The following is a 25,611-nucleotide window of genomic DNA, read 5'->3' on the forward strand; positions in this document are numbered from 1 at the left end:
GCTCTGCAACTAGAGAAGTCTGCAGTGAGATCTCCATGCAATGAGAAGTCCACCACAATGAGAAGCCCGCACACTGCAACAAAGAGTAGCCCCTGTGCACTGCAACTAGAGAAAAGCCTGGGCAGCAATGAAGACCCAGCAGAGCCAAAAATAAATAAAATAATAATAATGATAGCAGTAATACTAGCAAACATATACTCAGTGTTTACTAAGTATCAGGCAATATTCTAAGAGTTTACATGTATTACCCCAGTTAATCCTCACAACTATCACGAGGTAGCTACTATCCTTAGCTTTGATTTTACAGTGAACTAACTGATCCATAAAAAGGTTAAGTAATGTGCCCAAGTTAACTGTGAGAGTCAATATTACGGCTATTTACAAATATTTTTAGTTCTCCTTTCGGGAACATAGTAAGATTATACTTCCTCATGACCTCTGAAATTAGGTAAGGCTGACGGGAACTCATAGGGTCATCTCATAGTGGCACATGATACTTCTAGGCAGAAAGTTTGAGTCCAAAAGCAATTCTCCATGTTACTGGTGTTATTGTTCAGTCACCAAGTCATGTCTGACTCTCTGTCCCATGAACTGCAGCACATCAGGCTTCACTGTCCTTCACTATCTTCCTGAGTTTACTCAAACTCATGTCCATTGAGTCAGTGATGCCATCCAACCATCTTATCCTCTGTTGCCCCCTTCTCCTCTTGCACCAGGGTGCAGTCTTTCCCAGCACCAGGGTCTTTTCCAATGAACTGGCTCTTTGCACCAGGTGGCCAAAGTATTGGAGCTCCAGTTTCAGCATCAGTCCTTCCAACGAATATTCAATATTCCATGTTGCCCTCCCCCTATTATAGTGATCATGCAAGTATATACTGCACTGGAGTTTACATCAACCCGGATGCCAAAGTGTCTAAAAACAGCATAGCTGCCCACTCCCCAACTCCCCTACCCCACACACTTTGGACAAGTATCATGACTGAGAAAAAAACCCACTGAGATTTTTGTGATTGTATTGTTACCATAGCAATAACCAAGTATCCTGATAGTAAATTTCAGATTTAATACCATCATAATTATCTACTTACTTACATCTAATGCTGAAAGGTTAATTAAATTACAGGAGAAAATAGTACAGTTCTATACATTTCTTTTTTGGGGGAATATGAACAAATGAAAGTTAAATATTGTCTAATTTAGTATACAATTCAAGAATTATTAGTCTAAATATCTTCATGACCTTGACCTTATAGGCAAAGTCTTCTTGAAGAAGAAACAAAAAGCACTAACCACAAAAGAGAAAAATGATAAACTGAGCTAAAATTAAGAAGGTCTGTTCATCAAAGTCCATGAGTTAAAAAGTAAACCACAGACTAGGAAATTATAGTTGTAAAACACACAGTCTCCTAAAGACTCATATTTAGAATGTGTAAAGAACAAGTCAGCAAGATAAAGACAAATGACTCAATTTTTTTAAAAAAAGGCTAAAGATAAAAAAAGCACTTCCTAAAAGAGACAATCCAAATGATCAATAATCATAGAAAAAGAAATACAACACATTTAATGACTAAAATAAAAAATACTGACAATACACAGTGTTGGCAAGGAGGAGCAGGAACTGAAATTCTTGCCATGTCACCAGTGGGAGCTTAAAGGTGCACAGTCACTTTGGAAAACTCCTTGGCAATAACTGCTAAAATAAACCTATTCTATGAACCAGCAATCCATTCCTAGTAACATATCCTGAAGATAAGTGTAGATGTCTACCAAAAGACACATAAAGACTGTTCATAGCAGCATTATTAACAATCTCAAAGTGCAACTAATCCATCAACAGTGGATTGGACATCAACATGTCCATCAACAGTGGCTTGGTTACATTCTAACATATTTCTACAGTGACATCAGTGGAATACAACACTGACTGAACTACTGCTACATGTAGCGTGGATGAACCTCATAGATATAATGATGAGCAAAAGAAGCCAGACCCATAAAAGTAAATATTCTGTCAATCTATTTATGTAATGTTTAAGTATAGGGAAAACTATTCTCTGGTGACAGAAATCAGAATAGTTGTGATTATCTATAACAGGGGGAGAGACAGTACTGACTAAAGAGCCTCCTGAAGTATTGGAAATATTCACAGGTGCATATATAAACATTCACTGACTTGTACATTTAAGATTTGTGCACTTACTGTATATACTGTAGTTTAAAAAAGTTAAAAGAAAAGAGAAACATTGTTCACTGGTTTAGGTAAGGATTCAAGGATTAGAAAATCTCATAAAGGTCACTGGATCCAACCACATATCCAAGGCTTGGCTCCCAACCTGAGTATCTCTCCTGGGGATGTCTACTCCCATTTCTGAATAGTCTGACCACTAGAAAATTTTTCTTAATAATGAACTCCAAATTTGTCCCCAAGAAGTGTCCATCCTTAGATTTTCATTCTACTCTTTGAGGAATATATAGAACAAGTGTGCTCCCTTTTCTAAATTACAGCCCCTCAGTTATTCCATGGTGGCTCAGTCAGTAAAGAATCCACTTGCAGTGCAGGAGATGCAGGTTTGATCCCTGGGTGAGGAAGATCCCCTGGAAAAGGGCATGTCAACCCACTCCAGTATTCTTGCCTGGAGAATCTCACGGACTGAGGAACCTGGCGGGCTACAGTCCATGGGGACATGACTGGAGCAATTGAGCACAAACGCACGCAGTTATTCCAAGGCTTATCTAATGACTGTTTAGATTCCTTTCAGCTCTAAAAATTCTGGACACCTCTATTTTTACTTGTCCACATTCCTTTCATTTACCTCTTCTGCTGCACCTCTGTTGAATTTTACTCTTTCAACCAAAGTATTCTAATGTTGTGTATCAACTTAAGTAGATAACCAACTTGTAGCTTTTTACTCAAAATATGAATTTTAAATCACATCAATATTTACAGCATATAGCTGGCCACATCTGTGTGCTCATGAGAGCAGAAAAAGTTATCTCTCAATGCTTAACATATTAACATATAACAGCTCCTCATGAAAGATGCCTAACTCACTTGGATTTGGAGAGTATTTGCCATCAGATGTTTAGACTAGGAAGATGAGAAGTGTATTTCTTAGATAAAAAAATTAGTCAAGTCAGTGGTGACTATTTTGATCTGTCCATTTGGAATAAAGATGAATATATGAAAGCACTGTTAAGCCTAAAGCATACCAGACTTCATGAACAAACATAAAAGTACTTCCTAACCTCAAATGACCAACTTGACAATTAATTCATAGAATTGTATATTTTAAGGCATTGAAAAGCCTCTATAGTGTCAGTTTAGGAGATAAATGTAAAACCAGAATGAGATTTTTCTCACACTCAAGATTTCTAGTAGTACTCATACTATGCAGGTCTTCTGTTTAAAAAGCCAAACTCTAACACTTTGCCTATACAATCATTTCATATCAATGGTTGCTCTTTTACTATTACAACCTCATTTTCTTACTGTGTTGTCCTTTATTGCACAGATTAGAACAATAGTCAAGGACCTCCCTAGTGGTCCAGTGGTTGACTCCACTTCCACTGCATGGGCCATGGGTTTGATCCCTGGTCGGGGAACTAAGATTCTGCATACTGTGTAAAAGCCAGACTCAAGATTATCTATAGATAGATTATCTGCAACATGAATTATGTAAAGATAAAATGTATTTATTTAATGATTCTGGGGAATTTCTGAGACAGGATATGAAGTAATAATGAGAAGGAAAGCTTAGTAATTATTATTATTATTTTTTTTAATTAATTTATTTTTTCAGTGGGTTTTGTCATACATTGACATGAATCAGCAATAGTAATTATTGTAATCTGAGAAATTCTTGCATGGCTGTGCTTTGCAAGAGAAATGGTGCCATGAAATTGATGCTTTTATGGAGCTAACACAGAAACATGGACAGATTAAATGACTGAAGACAGTGAAGGTCAACTATCAGACTGAGCCAGGGAAATCTTATACACAACTAGAGATTCTCAGCAGCAATAATGAACTGAAGGCTTATACTACACACTTCTAAATAATGCACTGATTTATAAAGTAGAAAACTAAATGGAGGATATGTAATGAGTTCAGCATTTGAGTCAAACTATCAAACTTTTCTCAACTCCTCTGGAACTCCCGGCCTTCTCTTTTTATTCATCTAACACTTGGCACCACTTTGAGTTGTAAATTTTCTATGTAAGTGTCTTCTCCATGGAAGACACCATGCTCTGGATATCCTTCTAGGTTCTTCACGTATTTCAGTTCTCTTACCATCATTTTAACCTGTTTTACAACAATGACTGTTCTTTTTTCCATCAGATATAAATATGGTGTATTCCTAAGAAAGAAAAAAACAAAACTCATAATAGAACCCTTCATTAATTCCTATCTTCCCTTCTAAGCAACTGCCCATTCATTTACCTTTTCTTCATAACCAAACTACAAAGATTATTCTAGCCACTGCCACTACCCACTCAATCTGAAATACACAGTAATCTGTTTCTATCCCTAACTTACTCTACGGACTATTCTCTGATACCCAGTCATCTCTAACTGCTAATTTCAATGAACACCTTTTAACAGTCAATCTGTTTTGTTGCTAACTGGCATTTGATGCTATAAATGATTCTTCTTCCACTGTTTCCTGTTTACCTCTCTTGTTTTATTTCCCCGTCTCTGTATCCATTTCTTTAGATATTGGCCCCTTTCTCTCTCTCGCACTCTGTATGTTTTCCTAGTGGTCTCTCAGTCCCAGTGTTTTAATAACCACTTATACTGATAAGATCTACAACCAACTCTAAAATTTCAGGCCTGTATCTTATATGGCAAAGAAGATTATCTTCCTTTGGTGTGCCAGAGACAACTCACACTTCACACATATAAAACTGAATCCATAATCTTTTCCTCAAAGTCTATTCCATCTCCTATGTTTTCTATGTCAGTTGAGGGTGCTCTACTCGTCACTCAGCCCAAAAACCTGGGCGTCCTTTCCAGCATTTCCCTTGCCCTTCTTTCCATGTTCAATCCCTTACCAAAACCTAGTTGATCTCGTCTCCTCTTCTATGTTCTCATGACTACTGTCTCGGTGAAAGCCTTTATTTTTCTTGGCCTGAGTACTCTTAACAACCTCCTGCCTGTTGTTCCTGCCTCCAATCTGTTTCCATACAGCTGCCAGTGATCTTTCTAAAACACAAATCTAATCATGCATATCATTCCTTGTATAAAATCATTCAAGAGGCGACCCACCTGTCTTTGGATGATTTTTACTTTTTTCTTTTTAAAATTCTCTGTTTAAAAGCATAAAAGTTATGCTTGTCTGTATGCTCAAAGTCTGAATGTCTTGCAGTAAAGATATGTTATTTTATTATTAGAATAAACAATAAAACTTGGTCCCATAATAGTGAATGACCACCTTTAAACTAGTTTGGGAATCAGAAAAAGGAATCTTGATATGTTTAAATGAACTAGAACACAAAAAGTATAACTGAAAAGAACATATTAAAAAAACTAATGTCTTCTCTATGTTGAATTCTTATCTGTAGCACCCTCTATTTGTTCTCACATGAAACATCTTACAAATTTATCCCTTGAGGGAATAAGATTCAGCTGACTTGCCAATTAAGACTAACATATAGATAACAAGTGCTCAGTTAAAAAAATGCAGCCCTGACCTTCTTTTCTCTTTTAAGTACAGGCATACTTTGTTTTGTTGTACTTTGCTTTATTGCAATTTGCAGATACTATGTTTTGTTTTGTTTTTTTACAAATTGGTGGTTTGACCTTGTGTCAAGCAAGTCTACCAGTGCCATTTTCCCAACAGTATTTGCTCATTTTGTGTCTCTGGGTCACATTCTGGTAATTCTTGCAATATTTAAAGCTTTTCCATTATTATTATATCTGTTACGGTGATCTGTGATCTCTGATGTTACTGTTGCAAAAAAGATTATAACTTGCTGAAGGTTCAGATGATAGTTGGCATTTTTTAGCAATCTTTTAAAATTAAGGTACTATTTTTTTTTAGAAAATACTATTGCACACTTTAGTCAACAGACTACAGTACAGAATAAACATAACTTTTATATGCACTGGGAAACTGAAAAATCTGTGTGCCTTGCTTTGTTGCAATTATCATAATATTGCGCTGGTCTAGAACCAAACCTGCAGCATCTCTGAGGTATTCCTGTAGATCAAATAGCCTATGTCCAGGAAATAAACACAGTTTTAAAGAAAGGAGATGAAATAAATTAGTATCATAAGATTTAATGCTCAAGATACATAACTACTTATGATGGAGCTTTCTATTAATTTTTGAACTAGGAAGACTATTTTCTATTGTATTATATTTAAATACATGCTTGAGGTTTTAAAATTAACAGGTTATCAGAGTAATTTCTAGTCTCTCCTATAACCCTTTAAATTACAGTATCTATGTTTTTTCCTGCAATGTATTTCTGTTGTAATCAACCTCAAAACCTTTGGAGTGCAAATGCCATTCACCAGTTTTATACATGCATTACCAAGTAAGGCAGGAGAAACTGTTAAACCAACTGAGATCCCACGATGCCAGTTAAATTTTTTCTTCTTTCTAGGCTCCTCAACATGAGAACACTATTGACACAATTGTAGTAAAGTAGGTTCTAAGTTTGGGGTGATGTGATTTGCTTGAAAGAGAGAGCAGAGTGTAAACAGATTATTATAGGTCATAGCAAAGTAAGTTCAGAGATACAGCTACAATTTATTTCTTATTATGTGCATTTATTAAGTATTGAAACGATAAAACACGTAACCCAGGCAAGAGTTGGACCCACCAGGTTAAACATGCCTTCCCTACCTGCTAAGAGGGCACAGTTTGAAAAAAAGAAAGAGAACAATTTAGTTACCAATTTAATACTCAGGAGGTAAAAAGCTCAATCATTACACTTTATTCACTGCTTTCTAGAACAGTTCATAAAATGCCACACTACTGAACCTAAATACACTTAACCTATTTGAAAAATAGTGTTCTGAATTTGAAATCTTTGAACTCAAGCTTCCTACTAGATGATGATCAATTGTTAGCTAACAGGATATTGTTCTTGATATGTAAAAATGACTGCTGTTTCACCATTGGTGAAAGATTTTCTAATGTTTAAAAACAAGGATGCAGTTATTCCAATTCATCCTTAGTCTTCAATCTAGCACCCCTGAAGCACAGTATTTATCTATAGGGCATCAGTCTAAGGTAAGGTACAAACAGAGATAAATTCCAATCCTAGGCACCAGAATTATTTTTACTACATGATCAAATTAAGCTACAAACAGAAATTGAGTTGTAATTTCTAATGTGATAAGGTTTTGCTTAGCCAAGTAAACATTAAACTCTACAGAATGGAATACAACTCTATGGATGGTGACACAGACATAGAAGATAAAGACTGTAAAGAGTATATCTACCCTACTCTTTACCATTGAGAATGCTTTTAGACAAGACTGCTAAACAAGTAAAAGAAGATAAATAATTAGTAAAGGCTGACAGCTAGAAAGATATAGTTGACCCATGTCTTTCTTGGTACAGTAAAGGAATCTATACACTGTCTTCAGTATCATGTATTGCTAGAGAAAGATTTTAATTAAACACGGGGGAGAAGAAATTGGCCAATTAGAATTCTGCAAGTAGTTTGTTTTGCCAGAAAATTAATGGCTATAGCTGACACTGTCTTTCTGGCAAAATAAAGCTGCTCTTTCCCATTTCAAGAAATAAACATAAAAACTACTCTATTACATTTATTTAATATAGTCTCTAAATTGGCAATTAGCTGGAGAAGGCTGTTTTCACATATGGCAGAGTTCCCTGTACTTAAAGGCTCCTCACCCCTTCTATACCGATAATGCACCATATTTGTACACTGCTATAGTACTATAGAAAGAATTTCAATATTCCTCATATTCTTTCACTATCTCTAGAGTCAGTGATTTACATTTCAAAAACCCAAGAAAGAACCTGCAATAGCAACCAGAGGATTATGAAATTCAGAAACTTACTTAGTCATACCTGTCAGCAAACATTTATACATTCTTATGACTTATAAACTCCCAATTTCATTGACCTGAGAACAGCTATGAATGTCTAGTAAATCCACAAATATCAATAACTAGATGAAGCTTTTAAAAATTATTGCATTAAGAATTAATAAGTTTGTTAAAGGCAGAATAATAGCAATAATAATATGATGATGTGAGAAACGAGGCACTCAGAATTTTCATTCTTCTTGTTTTACTCCTTTCCCCATCCTCACCCTGAACCTGCCAAAATGCATAAGAAACATTCATCACGCTTTTTTCAGTTTATGGGTGAATTCTAAGTATGGTACCAAGACCTTATAAATAAATAAGAATACTTCATTTACTATACATTAAGAAATAAAAGTCCCTGAAACATTTTTTTAAAAAAACCTATAGTTGACTAACAGTGTTGAGTTAGTTTCAGGTATATAAAACATTTTCTTTCGAAATGAAATTTATGCCTAAAATTGCTAGCAAACATTTTTTTCATATGTTTCAAGAAATTCTAGTGGCCAAAAGCTCTTTCAAATTGTTGGACTTCTTAAAAATAAATATATTAAAAAAAAAAAGAAAAAACAATTGTTGGACTTACAATTGTATATCAAACACACAATTAAGCATCTCATTTTACTGAAATTAGCTTAAAACAATTAAATTTTTAATTAAAAATTAGGTCTAAGATGAAGGAAAAAATGCAAGCTAACAAAATGTAGAATACTCTGTAATAGCAAATCACAATTGCTCTGTATATTTTATAAAACATGTATGAAGACATTCATATTGTGAAATGTGGTCATTTTTGCTTTATCGTGATTAAAAGGCATGTCATATACTTACTGTGGCAGCATTATGGCATACTTACATGCCTAAAATAGCTAATAACCTTTATACAAACAATGTTGTCAATCTCTGCAGTAAGCAAATGCAATTAAACCACCTTTCCTTTGTAGGGCTCTAATGTTTAAAAAAAAAAAAAAGGAATTCTAGAAAAGAAGACAAGTTATTTAGCCAAGACTGCCACTGAGAATACTCTGCCAAGTTTCCAAGAGCTCCAACCTAAGAAATGCAGGTAGGTGTATTCCTCTGTGGGGGCTTAAATGAAATCTGCCCACAACTGCCAGTTTAGCTTAGCACATAAAATATACATCACTGAGAGGACAGGCTGATCATCAGAAACTGTCTCCAGGCATTACAATGATTACATGGTGCCTTTCTCACAGAGTAATTCTGAAGAAATAAAGGATTAAACCAGAGAAAATAAATAATCCCTCCATGCTCCCAGGGTACAGGGCACACCTATGAAACGGTTCCTGACCTATAGAGTTTACCTAAGGTGGCATGCTATCTTTTCTCATTCATCTTGTATTTATCAAATGTGTAATATATACCAGGCACTTAGTTAAGACACCAGGACTACAACAGTGAACAGTCTCTGCTTTCATGAAAATTATGGTGTGAGGTGAAAGATTAAGCACATATACCAATGAATACAATTTTAAGTTGTGAAAACTGCTAGGAAGGAAAAGAACAGAATGCTATAGAAAAACAGTGGGAGATGTCACTTAGACAGAGGACCCCTCTGAAGAAGTAAAGTGTGAACTGAATGTTAAGTAGGTACATTCCACACTGAGGAATTAGGACTTGGTGCTTTGGAAGAAGTGAAAGAAGGCTAGAGGGGGCTGGAGTATAAAGTGATCAGGAGAGAGCAGCAAGTAAGCAAGCAGGGACTACATCTTGCACAGATGTGGGATTATCTTAAACATTTGGGTTTTCACCAATGTAAGAGCAAGGCTTTTAGGAATTCCAAGGAGCAGCATGATATGATATTTATGCTTTTTAAAGCCTCATTTTAACTTCTATGTAAAGAATCGACTGACAAATAGTAAGAATGAATCCAGGAAGTTACTGTTGGGAAGTCACTGGAACAGTCTACCACAGCATGGTGGTGGCTTAAAACAGGACATGGCAGTGAAGATGTAGCATATAGAGTGGATTTGATATATTTAGGAGGTAGAGTTAAGAGAATTTTGTAGTGGTCTGCATGGTGTGCGTGTGTGGTAGTAAGAGCTCTCAAGAATAATACCAAGATGTCCAACTGAGCTATCAGAAGATATATACGGAGATGAGATTTATAGAAATAGGAATACTGGAGATGTAGAATTAGAAAAGGATCAAGAATTTAAGACTGAGTGTGTACTTTTCTTGATCGGTATTGCTAGAGGTCTATACATTTTACTGACCTTTTCAAAGACCGACCTCTTGGCTTTGCAGATATTTCCTATTGTGTACTCGTTTTCTGTTTAATTAATTGCTACTTTTTAATAATTCCCTTCTACTTACTTTGGGTTTAATTTGCTGTTCTTTTCTGGATTTCCTGAAAATGATATTTAGATCACTAGTTTTTGACTTTTTTCTCTTCTAATGTAGGGCTATAAATTTTCCCATCAAGTATAGCTTTGACTCATTCACATATATTTTGATATATTGTATTTTCATTACTATTCTGTTGCGAATGTGTTCTAATTGTGCTTTATTTTTTGATCTAGTGGGTCATTCAGAAATGTATTTTGGGGGGAGTTTGCTAGCTACTATTTTATAATCCATTTCTTACTTAATTGAACTATGTTCAGATAACAGTCTGGATGAGATTTGTTAAGACTTGCTCTATGGTCTATCATAAGATCCATTTTGTTAAAAGTCCCATGTACACTTGAAAAAATATTTTTTGAAGCTATATTACTAGAATTAGATATATACAGATTTATATTCTCACATTTCTATAATTATGAAGTATTCTTATTTCTAGTTATTCTTGTACTCATGTCTATTACGTATAGATGGTGTAGTCCTCTGCTGCTAAGTCACTTCAGTCATGTCCAACTCTGTGCAACCCCATACACAGCAGCCCACCAGGCTCCCCTGTCCCTGGGATTCTCCAGGCAAGAACACTGGGGTGGGTTGCCATTTCCTTCTCCAATGCATGAGAGTGAAAACTGAAAGTGAAGTCGCTCAGTCGTCTCCGACTCCTAGCAACTCCATGGACTGCAGCCCACCAGGCTCCTCCGTCCATGGGATTTTCCAGGCAAGAGTACTGGAGTGGGTGGCCATTGCCTTCTCAATAGTCCTCTAGGGAATACTGTTTGAGAGCCTCAGCTGTTTTACAGGTCCTTTCTTCCTTGGAGGGACCAGAATTTTAATGATTGCTTGTCAACATCATGAGATAAAAAAAAACTTCACTCTTTCTTTTTAGAGGTTAGCTTGCTTAGCTTCTGCTCTTCAGCAAAATCACTTCTAGATGCTTCCCTTCCCTACTAGGATCTTGACCTCTCAGTCCTGGTCACTGGGGATCACTAAACTCCAATTTTTATGTACTCAGCCCCATGAGAATACTTGCTTCTTTGCTTATAGCAGGAATCCTCTGCTCAGTTTCATAGGTTCTTGTTCTGTACTATACATTAAACAAATTCTTGAACAGGAAAAGAGAAGCATAGAACATAAGCATGCTTCTTTGAAGTTCCCTTGGCTCCATGACTTTGATGGCTGCCTCAGTAGGTCTCTGATGTTTTCGTTATTCTTTTTAAAAAATGTGTCCTCTCATGTTGTTCTCAGCAAAAGCATTAGTCTGCAGCAACCCAGAACCTCAGCACAAGGAGAAGTCATAGCATGGGCTCCCAATCAAAAATCTACTGCTTATTAGTTGTATGACCTTGGCAAGTTATTTGACCAAAGTATTTAAATATTCTGAGTTTCAATTTTCTCTTATGTAAATGAAAATAACACCATCTCATAAATGTTGTGAGGATGTGAAGATTAAAATGTCTATAAAATGTTTACTAACAAAAACACTTTAATGAAGGCATGCAGTGTGCCAGACACTTTATATAGATTTAATAACTTAATGTAGATATAGTTACTATCTCCAGTTTCTTTTTTAAGATCACATACTAGTAAGTGATGGAGCTAGGATTTGACTTTAGAGTAGGTTTCTTACTAATTACTCAATACTTCTGTAATACTGCTTTAGTATTGTGCCTGACACCAGTATCTGCTCAATGAATGTCAGTTATTATGACACAGAAAATAAAAATGCTTCAGAAATACGTGAGTCACATAAAATTTTCTATTTTTTCTTGATTTCTCCTTTTTTTTATTTTGGCATAAACATTCTTAGAGCATCTTTTAATATATTTTAAAAGAAGCTGTTGTGAAAAACTAATGTCTAATAGCCTATTGAATGAATAGGTAATAATTTGCTTAACTATTATTCTATTTTTGGATATCTAGAAGGTTTCCAGTTTTAAAAAACAGTATAGATATCAGTGCCATTAACATTTTGTCCCTTTCACTATTTTCTTTATTTGAAGTATTTTCTCAGTATAAAATTCTATCAGTGGAAATTTGGCTCAAGACTGTGAACATATTATTATTGCTGACACAATAGCTATACTGCTTTTGCAAAGAGCTGAAGTAATTGTGGTATCACTGGCAATAAAAATGCAAGGTTTGTGTTAAGAGAATAGGAATTAAAGTTATGAAGTACAGGAATGAAGGAAGTGTGGAGATGGCATGAGAAAGGAGATATAAATTTTGAGGCTAAGAAATGAAAGTGGAGTATCTGGATACTATTTTGGGGGCAGCAGGGGTATTAGTTTCACTTAAAGGATTAGGGATAGATGAAAAGGGCTGGGCTTTGTTGAAAATTCCAAATACTCATCTGGGATACAGATAAACACTATTCAGGTATAACTTATAGATAGAATATCTGATACACTAGGGTTCAACTTGATCTTCAGTATCACTTCTTATTCTAACCTATCACTAAATATTTAGTAATTTGGTGTGTGGATCTTTATTATTATTGTTTTAAAATACACAGAGAAATGATCTATTTTAAGGATAGCATATTAAATTATGAAAATTATAAATTACAACACAACCACATAGATGGTTGTTTCTACTTGGTTCAGTTTAGCAAAGTGTACTAGGAAGCAGGAGGCTGATCTAGGGTCCATTGTGTCACTGTATTTGGTATGTAATTCTGGGCCTAAATTGCCTTATCTATATGTTGGGTTATTTTACCTGATTAAAGCTGAGCATTTGAACATGGCATCTCATTTTATATTCCTGATCCTAAATCTGTCTAGTGAGCAAACTATACTGAATAAAAATGAAAAAAATCTCCCTTTCTTTGCTATCATGTACTATGCTTTTGAGTATCTCACTAACCTGGTTATCAGTTTCGAAGTTATTATTTAAAAAGGTACTCTGGGCCTCTTTGAGGGCCAATAAAAAAGTAAAAAAGAAAAAAAACCTTTTCTGCTAACTGCTTCATTACATACATATGTAAGTGCCTGATTGGTCAAGTTCTGTTTCAAATTTCACTTCCAGTTTCTATTAGCCCCCAGTAAGTTTTAGTAGTGACTCTAAGAGATCACAGAGTTTGAGAATAATAACTGGCTGCATTCAAATCCTGTCTCTTTCACTTACAGGTCAAGTGACCCTGGGCAAGTGAACTAGCCGCTATCTTCTCATATGCAACATGAAGTTAGTTAATACCTAAAACACCAAATTATAAGAATTAAGTTAGTTGAATGGGAATTGGAATTATGACTAAATATAGGCTAAATGTGAATACCATTTAAGAAATAAGCAGAACACCACTGAGTAACAGTAGTTTTGGGCTGATTCAAATTAGGGGCTGGTTTGATTCCTAGGGTCCTTAAAAATCCATATTCTTTAAGGAAGCTATTCCAGATGAGGGAGCAAATATAAAGGCTTTGAATTCCTTCATGCTCGCACAGATGCCAATTCCATAATACAGAAACACCATAATGGAAGCAATAATCAAAGAAGAATAATTTTATGCCTATCCAATTAGCCAAGAATTTTTGCTGGTGAAATTGTGGTTAAGACAACACACTTGTATATTACTGGTGATATCAAAAATTAGTATAACCTTTTAGAGAAATAATACAGCCTATTGTATCAAGAACTATAAAATACCCATACTCTTAAAATGAACAATTTCACTCATCTTATTCTAAAAAAATAATTCCAATAAAGAAAACAACTATGGTTTTATTTAATAGTGCCTGGCACATAAAAGGTACTCCAGCATTTCTTCAAATGAATACCTTCATATATACTAACTTCTCCAAATCATTGCCCTTGGTTCCTTTCCACTATGATTTAACTACTTTTCATCATATGGGGATAGTTTTAGAATCAAATCTAATATTTCTGTCTAGTCTCTGTTCTCCATTCTCCAGTAACTTCATTGTTGATTGCTATCAGACTCCCTATGATACTTTCACCCTCTGAACTAAGCTGACCTTCACACTGAAACCAGGATGACCACATACCACATCCTTGACCCTATCAAGAAAAATTCTGAAGCTTCCTTCAAGTTCCTAAAATGCTGTTCTCCCTTGTCAATACCCTTCTAGTCTAACCATTCACCTCACTGCCTGCTTCATAAGAAACATGATAGCCAGAAACCTATCCATCCTCACCTGACCTGCACCTAGACACTTACTTTTCCCTCTAGAATGTGAGAATTATCACATCCTTACAACCCTAGTGGCTCAGAAAGTAAAGAATCTGACTGCAATGCAGGAGAACCAGGTTCAATCCCCGGGTTGGGAAGACCCCCTGGAGAAGGGAATGGCTACCCACTCCAGTAGTCTTGCCTGGAGAATTCCACGGACAGAGGGGTTGCAATGAGTTGGACACAACTGAGCAACTTTCACTACTTCCTTGTTCTCGCCCCATCCAAAAATTCAGAATCTTCAAGTTTAGGTATATCCCTCTCTTTAAAGGTATAATTCATATCCCATAAAATTCACCCCTTCAGTATACAATTCAGTGGTTTAGTATTGGGTTTGCCAAAAAAGCTCATTCTGGTTTTTCTGTATCATCTTACTGGAAAATCTGAACCAACTTTCAGGCTGGCCCAATATATTTGTACACAAGCTTTTAGTATCATAGTTATGTTGAGCAACCATCACAGAACATTTTCATCATTCCCTCAAAGAAACTCCATACACATTAGCAGTCATTCTCCATCCTCAGCCCCCAGTTCCTGGCACACTAATATATTAACTTTCTGTCTCTATGGTTTTGCCTGTTATAGACATTGCATATAAATGGAATCACATGTGGCTTTTTGTGTCTAGCTTCTTTCCCTTTAGTGTAATATTTTCAAGATTCATCCATTTTATAGCATGTACCAATGCTCCATTCCTTTTCATTGATGAATAATATTCCATTGTATGACTATCCTGCATTTTGTTTATTTATTCATCAACTGATAAACATTGGGTTTTGTTTCTATATTTTGGCTCTTACAAATAAATGCTGCTAGGAACATCTGGGGAAAAGATGTGAACCCATTTCTAGTTCTCTTGGGTATATAACTAGTTGTGGAATTACACAGTAAGTATCTCCTTGTATCTCAATCTATTCTGTTTCTGAGTTCAGACAGCCTGGGATATCTCTCAAAATGCAAGTGACTCTACAGTGACTCCCCACCCCACCTTCACTGAAATACCTTCAGTCTTCAGAATCTGTACATATTAATGAAAACTTAGTAATTTCCAATTAAATTGAGGATGGGTTCTTCCCAATTAAATTGAGTTCCCATAGGTCTCATCATATGCTATATGATTATTTATATATATATATAAAACACTGGGTATAAGTAGTGGACAAAAGTTATTGATCAGTTTCATCTACCCCAATTGCCAATTCAACTCCACAAATATTTACTGAATACTTATGATGATGTGAATGGCTAGGTAGGACAGCAGACACAGACAGTAATATCGTGTAGTCTGCAAACTTTTATGACCATTCATGAACTCTACATATGACAATAACAACAACAGAAATACACAACAATATCAGTAGTACTGGATTTTAAATGCCACAAGCAAAGTACAAAATGCTCTGGAGGGTCAACAGACACAGCACATATGGTTGGGAAAATGGAAGTACTAGAGGACAGACATCAGAAAATAATTTTTGAAGCTGAAGGTGGTACTTGAGAAAGGGCCAAAGAAGGTGGCATTCTGATAGATAGATAAGGATTTTCCTAGGAAAAGACAAAGTGTTTCACACAGAGAATGAATAGCATGAACCAAGATAGAAAAGGTTGGGTACAAGATACATTTCCCCCCGCCCCGCCGCCCAGAGACCAATTTAGTTGGGAATGTGTAGATGGGTAACAAGAGAAGACTCCTGAATGTTAGGCTTAATATTTAAATAGGTTTAGAAGACTGATTCAAAAAGTCTTCCTTTAACAGTTCAAATTACTTTAGTGATTCTTTAACCTTTTCTAGAAACTCTTCTATTCTGCTTATTATCTAAAATCATGGAAATTAGTGATTTCTTCTGTAAGGAACAAAAAGTAAAATCTTGACAGCTAAGTGGGCATGCTTAGATTACTTAGATTGGGAAAGGCTGAATTTGAATAATCCTAGCACCGCATCCCCATACTTCTGGGAATATGTAAAGCTTACAACAGTCATGTAGGCATATCCCAATAGCTAGAATAATGAAGCAAACTGGGGGGTAAAATAATAGCATTCATTAAGCTCCTAACAGGCTTCCCACGTCTGGTGGCTCAGACATAAAGACGCTGCAGTGCAGGAGACCTGGGTTCAATCTCTGGGTCAGGAAGATTCTCTGGAGAAGGGAATGGCTTCCCACTCCAGTATTCTTGCCTGGAGAATTCCACGAACAGAGAAGCCTGGTGGGCTACATTCCATGGGGTGACAAAGAGTTAGACATGACTAAGCGACAAGCACTTTCACTTTTTTTTTTAAGCTCCTAACAACAGGCATTCTGCCAGGTGATTTACATAAAATATACTTGATCCATCAAATAACCCCATTTAGGTTTATGGCAAGTGAGGCTCAGAGAGCTTAAATAAATTGTTCAAGGTTACCAAGCTATTAAGAAGCTCAGCTAGTAAAATGCAAACATCACTTTTGAACCCAGGCCTGTCTGATCCCCTATTTTCCCCACGGTTCACTTTTGTTTGTACCACCAAAGGAGGTTAGAATGGTAGGGTTGTGATGCATGCATGGATGAAAAGGGTTGAATATTTAACACAGGGACTTTAATGGTCTGGGGAAAAATTCAACTGAAATATTAAAAACTGGGTTTAGAATGCTTAGAGATCAAGACCAAAAGAGATCAAGTTTAGGGCTGTTTCTTGATTCAGTTTGAAAAATGACCAACTACAGAACTTATTTAGGAATATCAAGGGAGCAAAATTCCAGTTTTGATTTGGAGTATACCTGCCTCTTGAGAAACCTGTATGCAGGCCAGGAAGCAACAGTTAGAACTGGACATGGAACAACAGACTGGTTCCAAATAGGAAAAGGAATACGTCAAGGCTGTAATACTGTTACCCTGCTTATTTAACTTATATGTAAAGTACATCATGAGAAACGCTGGGCTGGAGGAAGCACAAGCTGGAATCAAGATTGCTGGGAGAAATATCAATAACCTCAGTTATGCAGATGACACCACCCTTATGGGAGAAAGTGAAGATGAACTAAAGAGCCTCTTGATGAAAGTGAAAGAGGAGCATGAAAAAGTTGGCTTTTAAAGCTCAACATTCAGAAAACTAAGATCATGGCATCTGGTCCCATCACTTCATTGCAAATAGATGGGGAAACAGTGGAAACAGTGGCTGGCTTTATTTTTCTGGGCTCCAAAATCACTGCAGATGGTGACTGCAGCCATGAAATTAAAAGACACTTACTCCTTGGAAGGAAAGTTATGACCAACCTAGACAGCATATTAAAAAGCAGAGACATTATTTTGTCAACAAAGGTCTGTCTAGTCAAGACTATGGTTTTTCCAGTGGTCACGTACGGGTGTGAGAGTTGGACTATAAAGAAAGCTGAGCGCCGAAGAATTGATGCTTTTGAACTGTGGTGTTGGAGAAGACTCTTGTCCCTTGGACTGCAAGGAGATCCAACCAGTCCATCCTAAAGGAGATCAGTCCTGAATGTTCATTGGAAGGACTGATGCTGAAACTCCAATACTTTGGCCACCTGATGCGAAGAGCTGACTCACTGGAAAAGACCCTGATGCTGGGAAAGATTGAGGACAGGAGGAGAAGGGGACGACAGAGGATGAGATGGTTGGATGGCATCACCGACTCAATGGACATGGGTTTGGGTGGACTCCGGGAGTTGGTGATGGACAGGGAGGCCTGGCGTGCTGTGGTTCATGGGGTGGCAAAGAGTCGGACATGACTGAGTGACTGAACTGAATTGATACTCCAAGAGAATATGGATATTTGTCTGTATTCACTGATGTATTTCAACTTCCTAAAACAGAGACTATTACATAGTAAGCACTCAATAAACTTTTCTTGAAATAATGAAAGGTCATGTAAGGGGTATTCTCATTTGAATACTCTTGATGGCCCTGAGATGACAGCAGTACAGCAGGTCTAAGAACCATTCATGTTGTTAGCATATTCCCTTTCAACTCAATGGCAAAAATAAGCAACTATCAAAACAACAAATATACAAAAAAGCAATAGTTGTAAAACAAAGAGCATGATTTTACAAAGAAACATAGACAAAAGAATGAAAAGATCTTTTTGCATTAGAGATAGCATCTAGCACTTCCTGGATAATCAAACTTCAGTGAGAGAGGATCCAGAATTTTGACCTACTGTTTTATTTCAAACTGCTATAAGCAGTATATCTAATGACTGCTCTTTGAAAAAGAAAATGGTTATCTAATCTAAATATTATGAAAAAAGGGACAATCTCTTTTTTCTTGATGGCAAGTAATGGAATGAAATTCATTTACTTAAAGAAGCAACAGAGTACACTTAACAAAAGTCTTTATTCTTCTAATTTTGATAATATGTTTCTATTAGAACATGAAAAGAAAACTGCAACAAAGAGCTGTAAGAAGAAAAAAAAAGTCTTTGGAAGACAGCAAGCTGCTCTACAAAAACACTTAGAATAAAAGCAGGTTCCATGAACTTCCCTCTATTTTTCACAAGGTTTTCTAATATTTCTTCTTTGATGGAACCAGTGAATAACTGCCACTTATCACAAAACATCTTCTTTCAGGTATGTGCTTTATAAATTGCTTTCTTCTGAACGGACAATTCTTCAAGTTGCTCGTCTCTCAGTTGCAACAATTTTTCTTATTTCTACTATACTGCATTTCTTCCATGGAATGGTATAAAGACCAATTTTAAAAAGTCATTTGCTTTCCAAAGATAGTTTCCTAAAGGCACTACTACTGTATTTCAATCAATATTTTAACTTACCTTTTCTCTATTTCATCTAATTCCACAAGCTTTACTCACTTCAATAGTTCTTAATGCTGTAGTTTAATAGTTTAATTTGTCAGGAGGCTCATATAATATTTTCTTCTATCGTACACTAACAAGATAATGAACACGTTTTTCTAATCAATTAATTAATACTTGCTTGAGGCAGTCTACATGTTCCTAACCTTTTATTAATAGTAACACAGACATAAATGTGTCCTGTCTCCTCAGCTTTTGCAGAAACTCTGTAGTCCTTGAAAAGATAACTCACTGATTTTGGGGTCTTAGCTTTTTTGTCTTTATGTCTATAAAAGGTCAAAGCATATCTTTTTCCTTATTGTGACATTTAAGTTTTACAGTTGTTTAAACATTTTAGTGTAAATCAGATTTTCTAATAAACTCTAAACAAACTAGCTTTTGAAAAGAAATAGGATTAAAACAATCGCAAATTCTGAGGGTAGGTTAGGTGAGAACCCTAATGGAAAAAAATACAAAAGCCTTATTCTTTTCAATATTCTTGAAAGACATACAGTTCACTTGATAGATATTCTAAAATTACTAAAGCTGTTGAGATTTCATAATCACCAAATAGATTGATCCTTTCAGTACCCTCACCACCTACTAAGTATTGTGGTACTTGAAAACAAGCCAAGAAGTCAAACTGTTAAGTGTTTGTTACTTTAAAAGTAGTTTCTTACAAAACATTGAGAATCCAGGAAAATAGAACGTTCTGGTCCATATTTTTTGTCCTTTATGAGCCAAATTTCCCCCCCTACTTAAAATCTGAGATGAATTTCAGGATCCCTGCACCATGCCTTAAAACCACAAAGTGTAGACACCATTTTAAAATCGGTGCTGGGTGCATGTGCATGCATGTGCATGCTCAATCGCTCAGGTGTGTTGGGCTCTCTGCGACCCCATGAACTCTGACCTGCCCAGACTTATCTGTCCATGGGATTTCCTGGGCAAGAATACTGGAGTGGGTTGCCATTTCCTACTCCAGGGGATCTTCCTGACTCAGGGATGGGACCCACGTCTCTTACAGGTTCTGTCCTCTGCCTGAAAACAACTTCCTCAGCTTTAAAAATTCTTATATGTAACTTACATGTAACATCTGTGAAAGTCACACTGTAGTACATTTCCCCCCTTTGTAATTTAAATAAATCGATTTTTAAAGCTGAGGAAGTTGTTTTCAGGCACAGGGCCGAACCTGTACCCAAAAATCAACAGGTCTAAGGATTTAAGACACCAATCACATCAGTTAAGGTAACACCTGTTAATTGGGTATATTTTCATTCTCGTAAGGTGAAAATGCTTCATAGTTTACGTAAAATATCGAGTCCTGTAATAAACAACCTCTTTTAAGAACAGCTATAGAGTTCCTGTGGCACGTCAAGGCAAAGAATACCACTATACCACTCTAAGTCAAGGTTGGACTTGAGTCGGGGAGCAGGGTGGGCAATTCATGAGTCACACCAGAAAGTATGTCATCTTGCACAGATGGGTGGAAAATTTTAACAAGAGGTTTCGAATTCTTTGAAGAATACATTAAGAAAATTTTATTGGGGAGAAAATTTTCACCTTACTCATGGAATCAAAACTCACATAAATTCTGACTGGAGGCTGGTGATCAGCACAACTTCGTGGAATAACCTAATTTTTTTCACATATGACACAATCCCAAAGCTTTAAGATACCGTCTATGCATATGGCACCAAGCATCACCTTTTCAAGCCCTCGCCGGCACGGGAAATGGGTTGGACACCCCAACCTATCACCCTACCCCCACAGGAAGTGAGTTGTGTTCCCCCCTCCCCCAGGATGGCCTTCCTCCCCTCCCCCAACCGGAAGTGAGGCGCCCCCATTCAGTCGGCCTCAAACTGAGGCAAACCTGTAACAGCAAAAGAGGGATGATCTTCAAGGGGTGAAAAGTACCTCCACTGTGGCCATCCCCAAACTCGCCTTGCTTACTGACCTGCTGACGATAGGGGCAGACAAGGGCCCGAGGCCTAAAGAAAGTCCCTGGCACACAGGACAATTCCCTGAGCCCCTCTCAACCGCCTTCACTCTTCTCACGCCGTCGTCTCACAGCTTGACAAAAATTCCTCCGCAGTACTTTCTATTGATGTCTTTTGTTTCCCTTTACCTAATTGCTTAACTTCCTTCCATAGGTAACTTCTTTAATCGCTGCACTTAAAAATTTTCCAGTGAGGAGAAAAATGAAATATTATTCCCCATACCTTCAGAAAAATGAAGGGATTATTTTGTTCAAAGGCGGCGAAGGACTACGTGATTACGTAAGGTGAGACTTATTTTCGCGGAGGTTTCTGGGAGATGTAGTTTTTAAAATTAAGGCCTGCAGAAATATTGGGCTTAAATTGGTGATTACTATATGCTGGAGTCCTTGAAGACACATATTCTGTATTCGACGGTAGGCTGACCTAGGGGGCTGAGGCACCAAATGAGCCAATACTTCGTTCCCCCTTTCCGCCTAAACGTAACTGAACTGAAATTTCCCTTCACGCCAGCCGAAGGTCCTGGGTGTCCCTCCCTCTTCCTTTGGCCACGCCCCCTCAGCCAATCAGGCGCGCTCTGGTTCTCTTTCCCGGTAGGTAGGAACGCGAGAGGTGGGGCTTCACGGTGACTCCTCCCGCGGGGCTGAGGGACTGGGAGAGGGCCCGTGTGCGCGCGCGCGCGTGTTCGCTCAAGGAGCGCGGTGGCGAGTGCGCGCGCGGAGAGGCGGCGCGCGAGGCTAGGAGGAGGCGGGCTGGCTGGTGGGCCGGGCGGGCGGCGGGCGGCCGGGAGCGCGCGGTGGACTCGGCGGCGGCGAGTAGTTAGTTAGTTGTTGTTAGTCAGTGTCAGTTGCTCGGCGGCGGCGCCGGCGGTCACCAGGAAGGGTACGGGACGGTCGGCGAAGGTGGTCACCGCGGCGGCGTGTGAGCCCCTCAGGTAACGGGGGCAGGGTTGTCCGCGTCCCCTTCGATCCCTTCTGTCCTCTCGCGCCGGCTTGTGGGACTAGGGTCGCCGACGGGTAAGGGGAATGACCTGGGGGAATCCGGGCGGGGCGGCGCAGGGTCTGGGTGGCGCCGCCGCGGGGGATTAGGCGGCTTGTGCCTCTGCCCGGGCGCGGGCTCTCCGGCCACGGCCACCCCAGCGCCCCGCCGTCCTCGGGGCCCGCCGGCGCCTCGCGCCCCCTGCCGCCCCCGCTCCCGCCCCCTCCCTCGGTGGCTGCGGTAGCGGAGGCCCCGGTGGCTCGGCGCCCCCCAGAGGAGGGAAAGTTGGGACCTGGCGGCGGGGACGCCCCCGGGCGCAGCTGGAAGGCTGCTGGCGAAAGTGAAGCCTGGAGGAGGTGGACGCGGTGAGGCTAGGGCAGGAAGGACGCCTCTCGTTCCTGCGAAGTCTGCACGAACATCCCCATCCACCTCCAAACCCGAGGATCCGGCGCAGCCTGGCCAACAGCTCTAGGGCGAAACCCGGTGGCTCTTCGCCTGCTCACTTCGCTCTGCGGCTTGTGAACCCCTATAACGTGCGGGTTTGCTTGGTTATTTGGGGGTTTTGAGTGGTTCGTGAGGTCAATCTTGTATCTCCTTTGCCCTTTGATTCGCTCATTCTTGCAACTTTTCTTTCCTCCCGCGATGAGGACTTGCCGTCTGAGCCCCTTTTCTACCCTCTCCCAGTCGCCTGCACCATCCGTCTGAGAGCTTGATTTCTCTCTCTCTCTTTTTTTTTTTTTTGGTCCTTTGATTACATGAAAGACTGCTGAGAGCAACAGGAAAGAGGAGCCCTCCCACCATTAAATGTTACTTTTTTGCAGTCCGTTGTGTTTTTAAGATCTCGGTTTAGGAATCGGAGAGCTATGGAATGGAGTTACTGGAAGGCTGGTGTTGAGGGGATAGAGAGGAGCTAAAGGAAAACTATGATTTCATTTCTATTGACCTTGTTATAGAAAACTCAATACATTTTTCTTCTGTGTCTGTTAAATATGGTAAGATTATATATGAAAGTCTGATTTTAGGTCAGCTGTATGTCATCAGCTCTTCATCTGAATTGGGATTGCCTTGAGGATTCTGTGTTGGGGCCTAGCTCTTGACTTTTGTTCAGCCACAACGTCTTTTCTTTTTTTTCTTGATAAATGGAATGATGTGGAAATGTGTATAGTCGGAGAACCTATATTGCTCTCTGCAGTGTAGAAGTGAAAACCGTGAATTACCCACAGGGGTAAAACTTTCTATGAGCAATCTTGAATACTTGCTTCATGATGGCTTCTCCTGTAATCTCAGAGCACTTCTAGATAGCTCAGTTCACTGACTACCTTAATTACTTTCTGAAGTGCCTGCTTCTCTTTGGTGACTCGTTTAGTAAACTATAATGGCATGTATGGTACATTTTCTTGGCTTCAGAGATGGGAGTTGTAGCCTCTGCCCAGAGATGAACAGTTAACAATGGAAGCAGAATTCATACAATTACTATGTGTTTTGGCTATGACCAACTCACAAACTATGTGAAAAAACAAACATCTTTCCATAACTGTCAGAGGGGAAGAGGGGGAAATATTTTATCATGTCTTTATTTTTGGAGACTCTAACATGACTATATTAATGTGGGAAAAATGTCAAAGTATTTTCTTTAAGACTTTTTGATGTGTGGTCCTCTTCTTCACCTCTGACCCTCCATTTAGGGTTTGACATTTATGTTTGGCTGTGCTCCAGGATGGGAAGAAAAGTATTTTGGTGAAAGGAAAAGATAAGATTGCTTTGAACTATTATGATACTGTGACTATTCACTTTACCCAGTGATAGTACAGAGAAACCTCCTCCATAATTTTTGTACCCCATTAACATTCAGTCAAAATTTACTTTTAAGAGTCTACCATGAGGCTCATAAAGAAATAATGCCACTTCATAACCGTTCCTGACAATCACGTTTAAAAATATGTTCCCTGGATGTGTTCTCATATAAACATTTATCTTTGTACATTTATGATAATGTAAATATTTAAGTCTGAGAGCTTAAAAACTTTTATTTACTTATTTGCATACATGTTTTTCAACATCTAGCAGTGCCAACCATATTTGCCAAATAAGCATCAGCCATAAATTCATGCTTTGGCACATTTCATATAATAACTCTTCTAAATTGCTCCATGGTGAAGCATCATGAGATTAGCATTTGCTTCATGAGAGAGATTTGTTGTTGTTTTTAACTGTAATGATGTTCTGTTTAAGTGGAACAGGTGCTGGGCTCTAGCTGTTTGTGTTGAAACCTGCCAAATCATACTCTTTTGTTGGATGGGTTATTTGAGTAATTTAGGAACCAAACTGTGGCCCCTGGCATGCCAAGTTGAGTTCAAGGCTCCATATCACTGCTGCAAATTCCTGTTTTCACTGTAAGAGGTGTATATGATGAGCCTTATTTTCTTACTACTGTTCTCTTTACTGTAATTCCTGCTTCCTAGCATCATTCTGATCCTTTCATTACTGGAGCTCTTGGAAAAAATCTAGATTCCTTCTTTGCTGATTTGTTTTTCTTGGAGAAATTCTAGTAACTTTCAGACCAGGAATAGATAGTTCACATTTGTTCAGCAAATATTTTGAGTGCCTTTTAAGTGGTAGGCATGGTGGAAATCCCTGAGTATATGTAGAATGATATGCCTTTTTGCAAGGAGCATATAGTTTAGCAGAAGAAGATAGCTGATAACCAATAATTATAATGTGGAGTGATATATAACAGGTGTAAGTGAATTCCTGTGGATAGAAGCACAGAGGAGGACGGGTACTTGGGAGTCTTAGGAGGGGAGTATCCTGAAATGCATCTTAGTGAGTTACCTCAGCTAATCTTCAGAAATAGACAGGGGTTAACTAGCTTCAGAAAAAGAGAAAGGACATTCTAGACCAGTGCTGTTCTGTAAAAATATAATAATGTAAGTCACAAATGTAATTCATATATGTATTTTAAAATTTTCTATTAACCCAGTTAAAAAGTAAAAGGTGAAATTAATCTTAATACTATATTTTATTTAATTTGATATATCTAAAATATTTCAATCTGTAATCAATATAAAAAGTATTATTGAAATATTTGACATTCTCTTTTTCAAACTAAGTTTTCAGAATCTGGTATGTATTTTACACTTAGACCATATCTCAGTTGGGTCTAGCCTTGTTAAAGTATTCAATAGGCACATGTGGACAACAGGGTTTAGAATAGGGGATGAAAAAAGTGTTAAGAAGTCAAA

The 25,611-nt window shown here is 38.0% G+C and overlaps 2 protein-coding genes across 12 annotated transcripts in view; one reads left to right on the forward strand and one right to left on the reverse strand.

Moving 5' to 3' along the window:
- HMG20A (high mobility group 20A) overlaps positions 1–21,657 on the reverse strand; it is a 67,037-nt gene extending 45,380 nt beyond the window's left edge. The window contains exon 1 of one of the 2 annotated variants that reach the window (XR_006273543.1): positions 21,352–21,657. The gene's annotated coding sequence lies outside the window, so the exon portion shown is untranslated. The remainder of the gene's footprint in view (positions 1–21,351) is intronic. The other variant, XM_043489518.1, reaches the window with a different exon arrangement.
- Positions 21,658–22,141: 484 nt separating this feature from the next.
- The window catches only part of PEAK1 (pseudopodium enriched atypical kinase 1), a 307,119-nt gene continuing 303,649 nt past the window's right edge, over positions 22,142–25,611 (forward strand). For 7 of the 10 annotated variants that reach the window (XM_043489511.1, XM_043489513.1, XM_043489507.1 and 4 more), the window contains exon 1: positions 22,142–22,325. The gene's annotated coding sequence lies outside the window, so the exon portion shown is untranslated. Of the gene's footprint in view, positions 22,326–22,645; positions 22,948–25,611 lie in introns of those variants that run through there. The other 3 variants (XM_043489512.1, XM_043489514.1, XM_043489515.1) reach the window with 1 other exon arrangement.

Source organism: Cervus canadensis, chromosome 17 (assembly GCF_019320065.1).
Source record: "Cervus canadensis isolate Bull #8, Minnesota chromosome 17, ASM1932006v1, whole genome shotgun sequence".
In the NCBI taxonomy this organism is placed as follows: domain Eukaryota; kingdom Metazoa; phylum Chordata; class Mammalia; order Artiodactyla; family Cervidae; genus Cervus; species Cervus canadensis.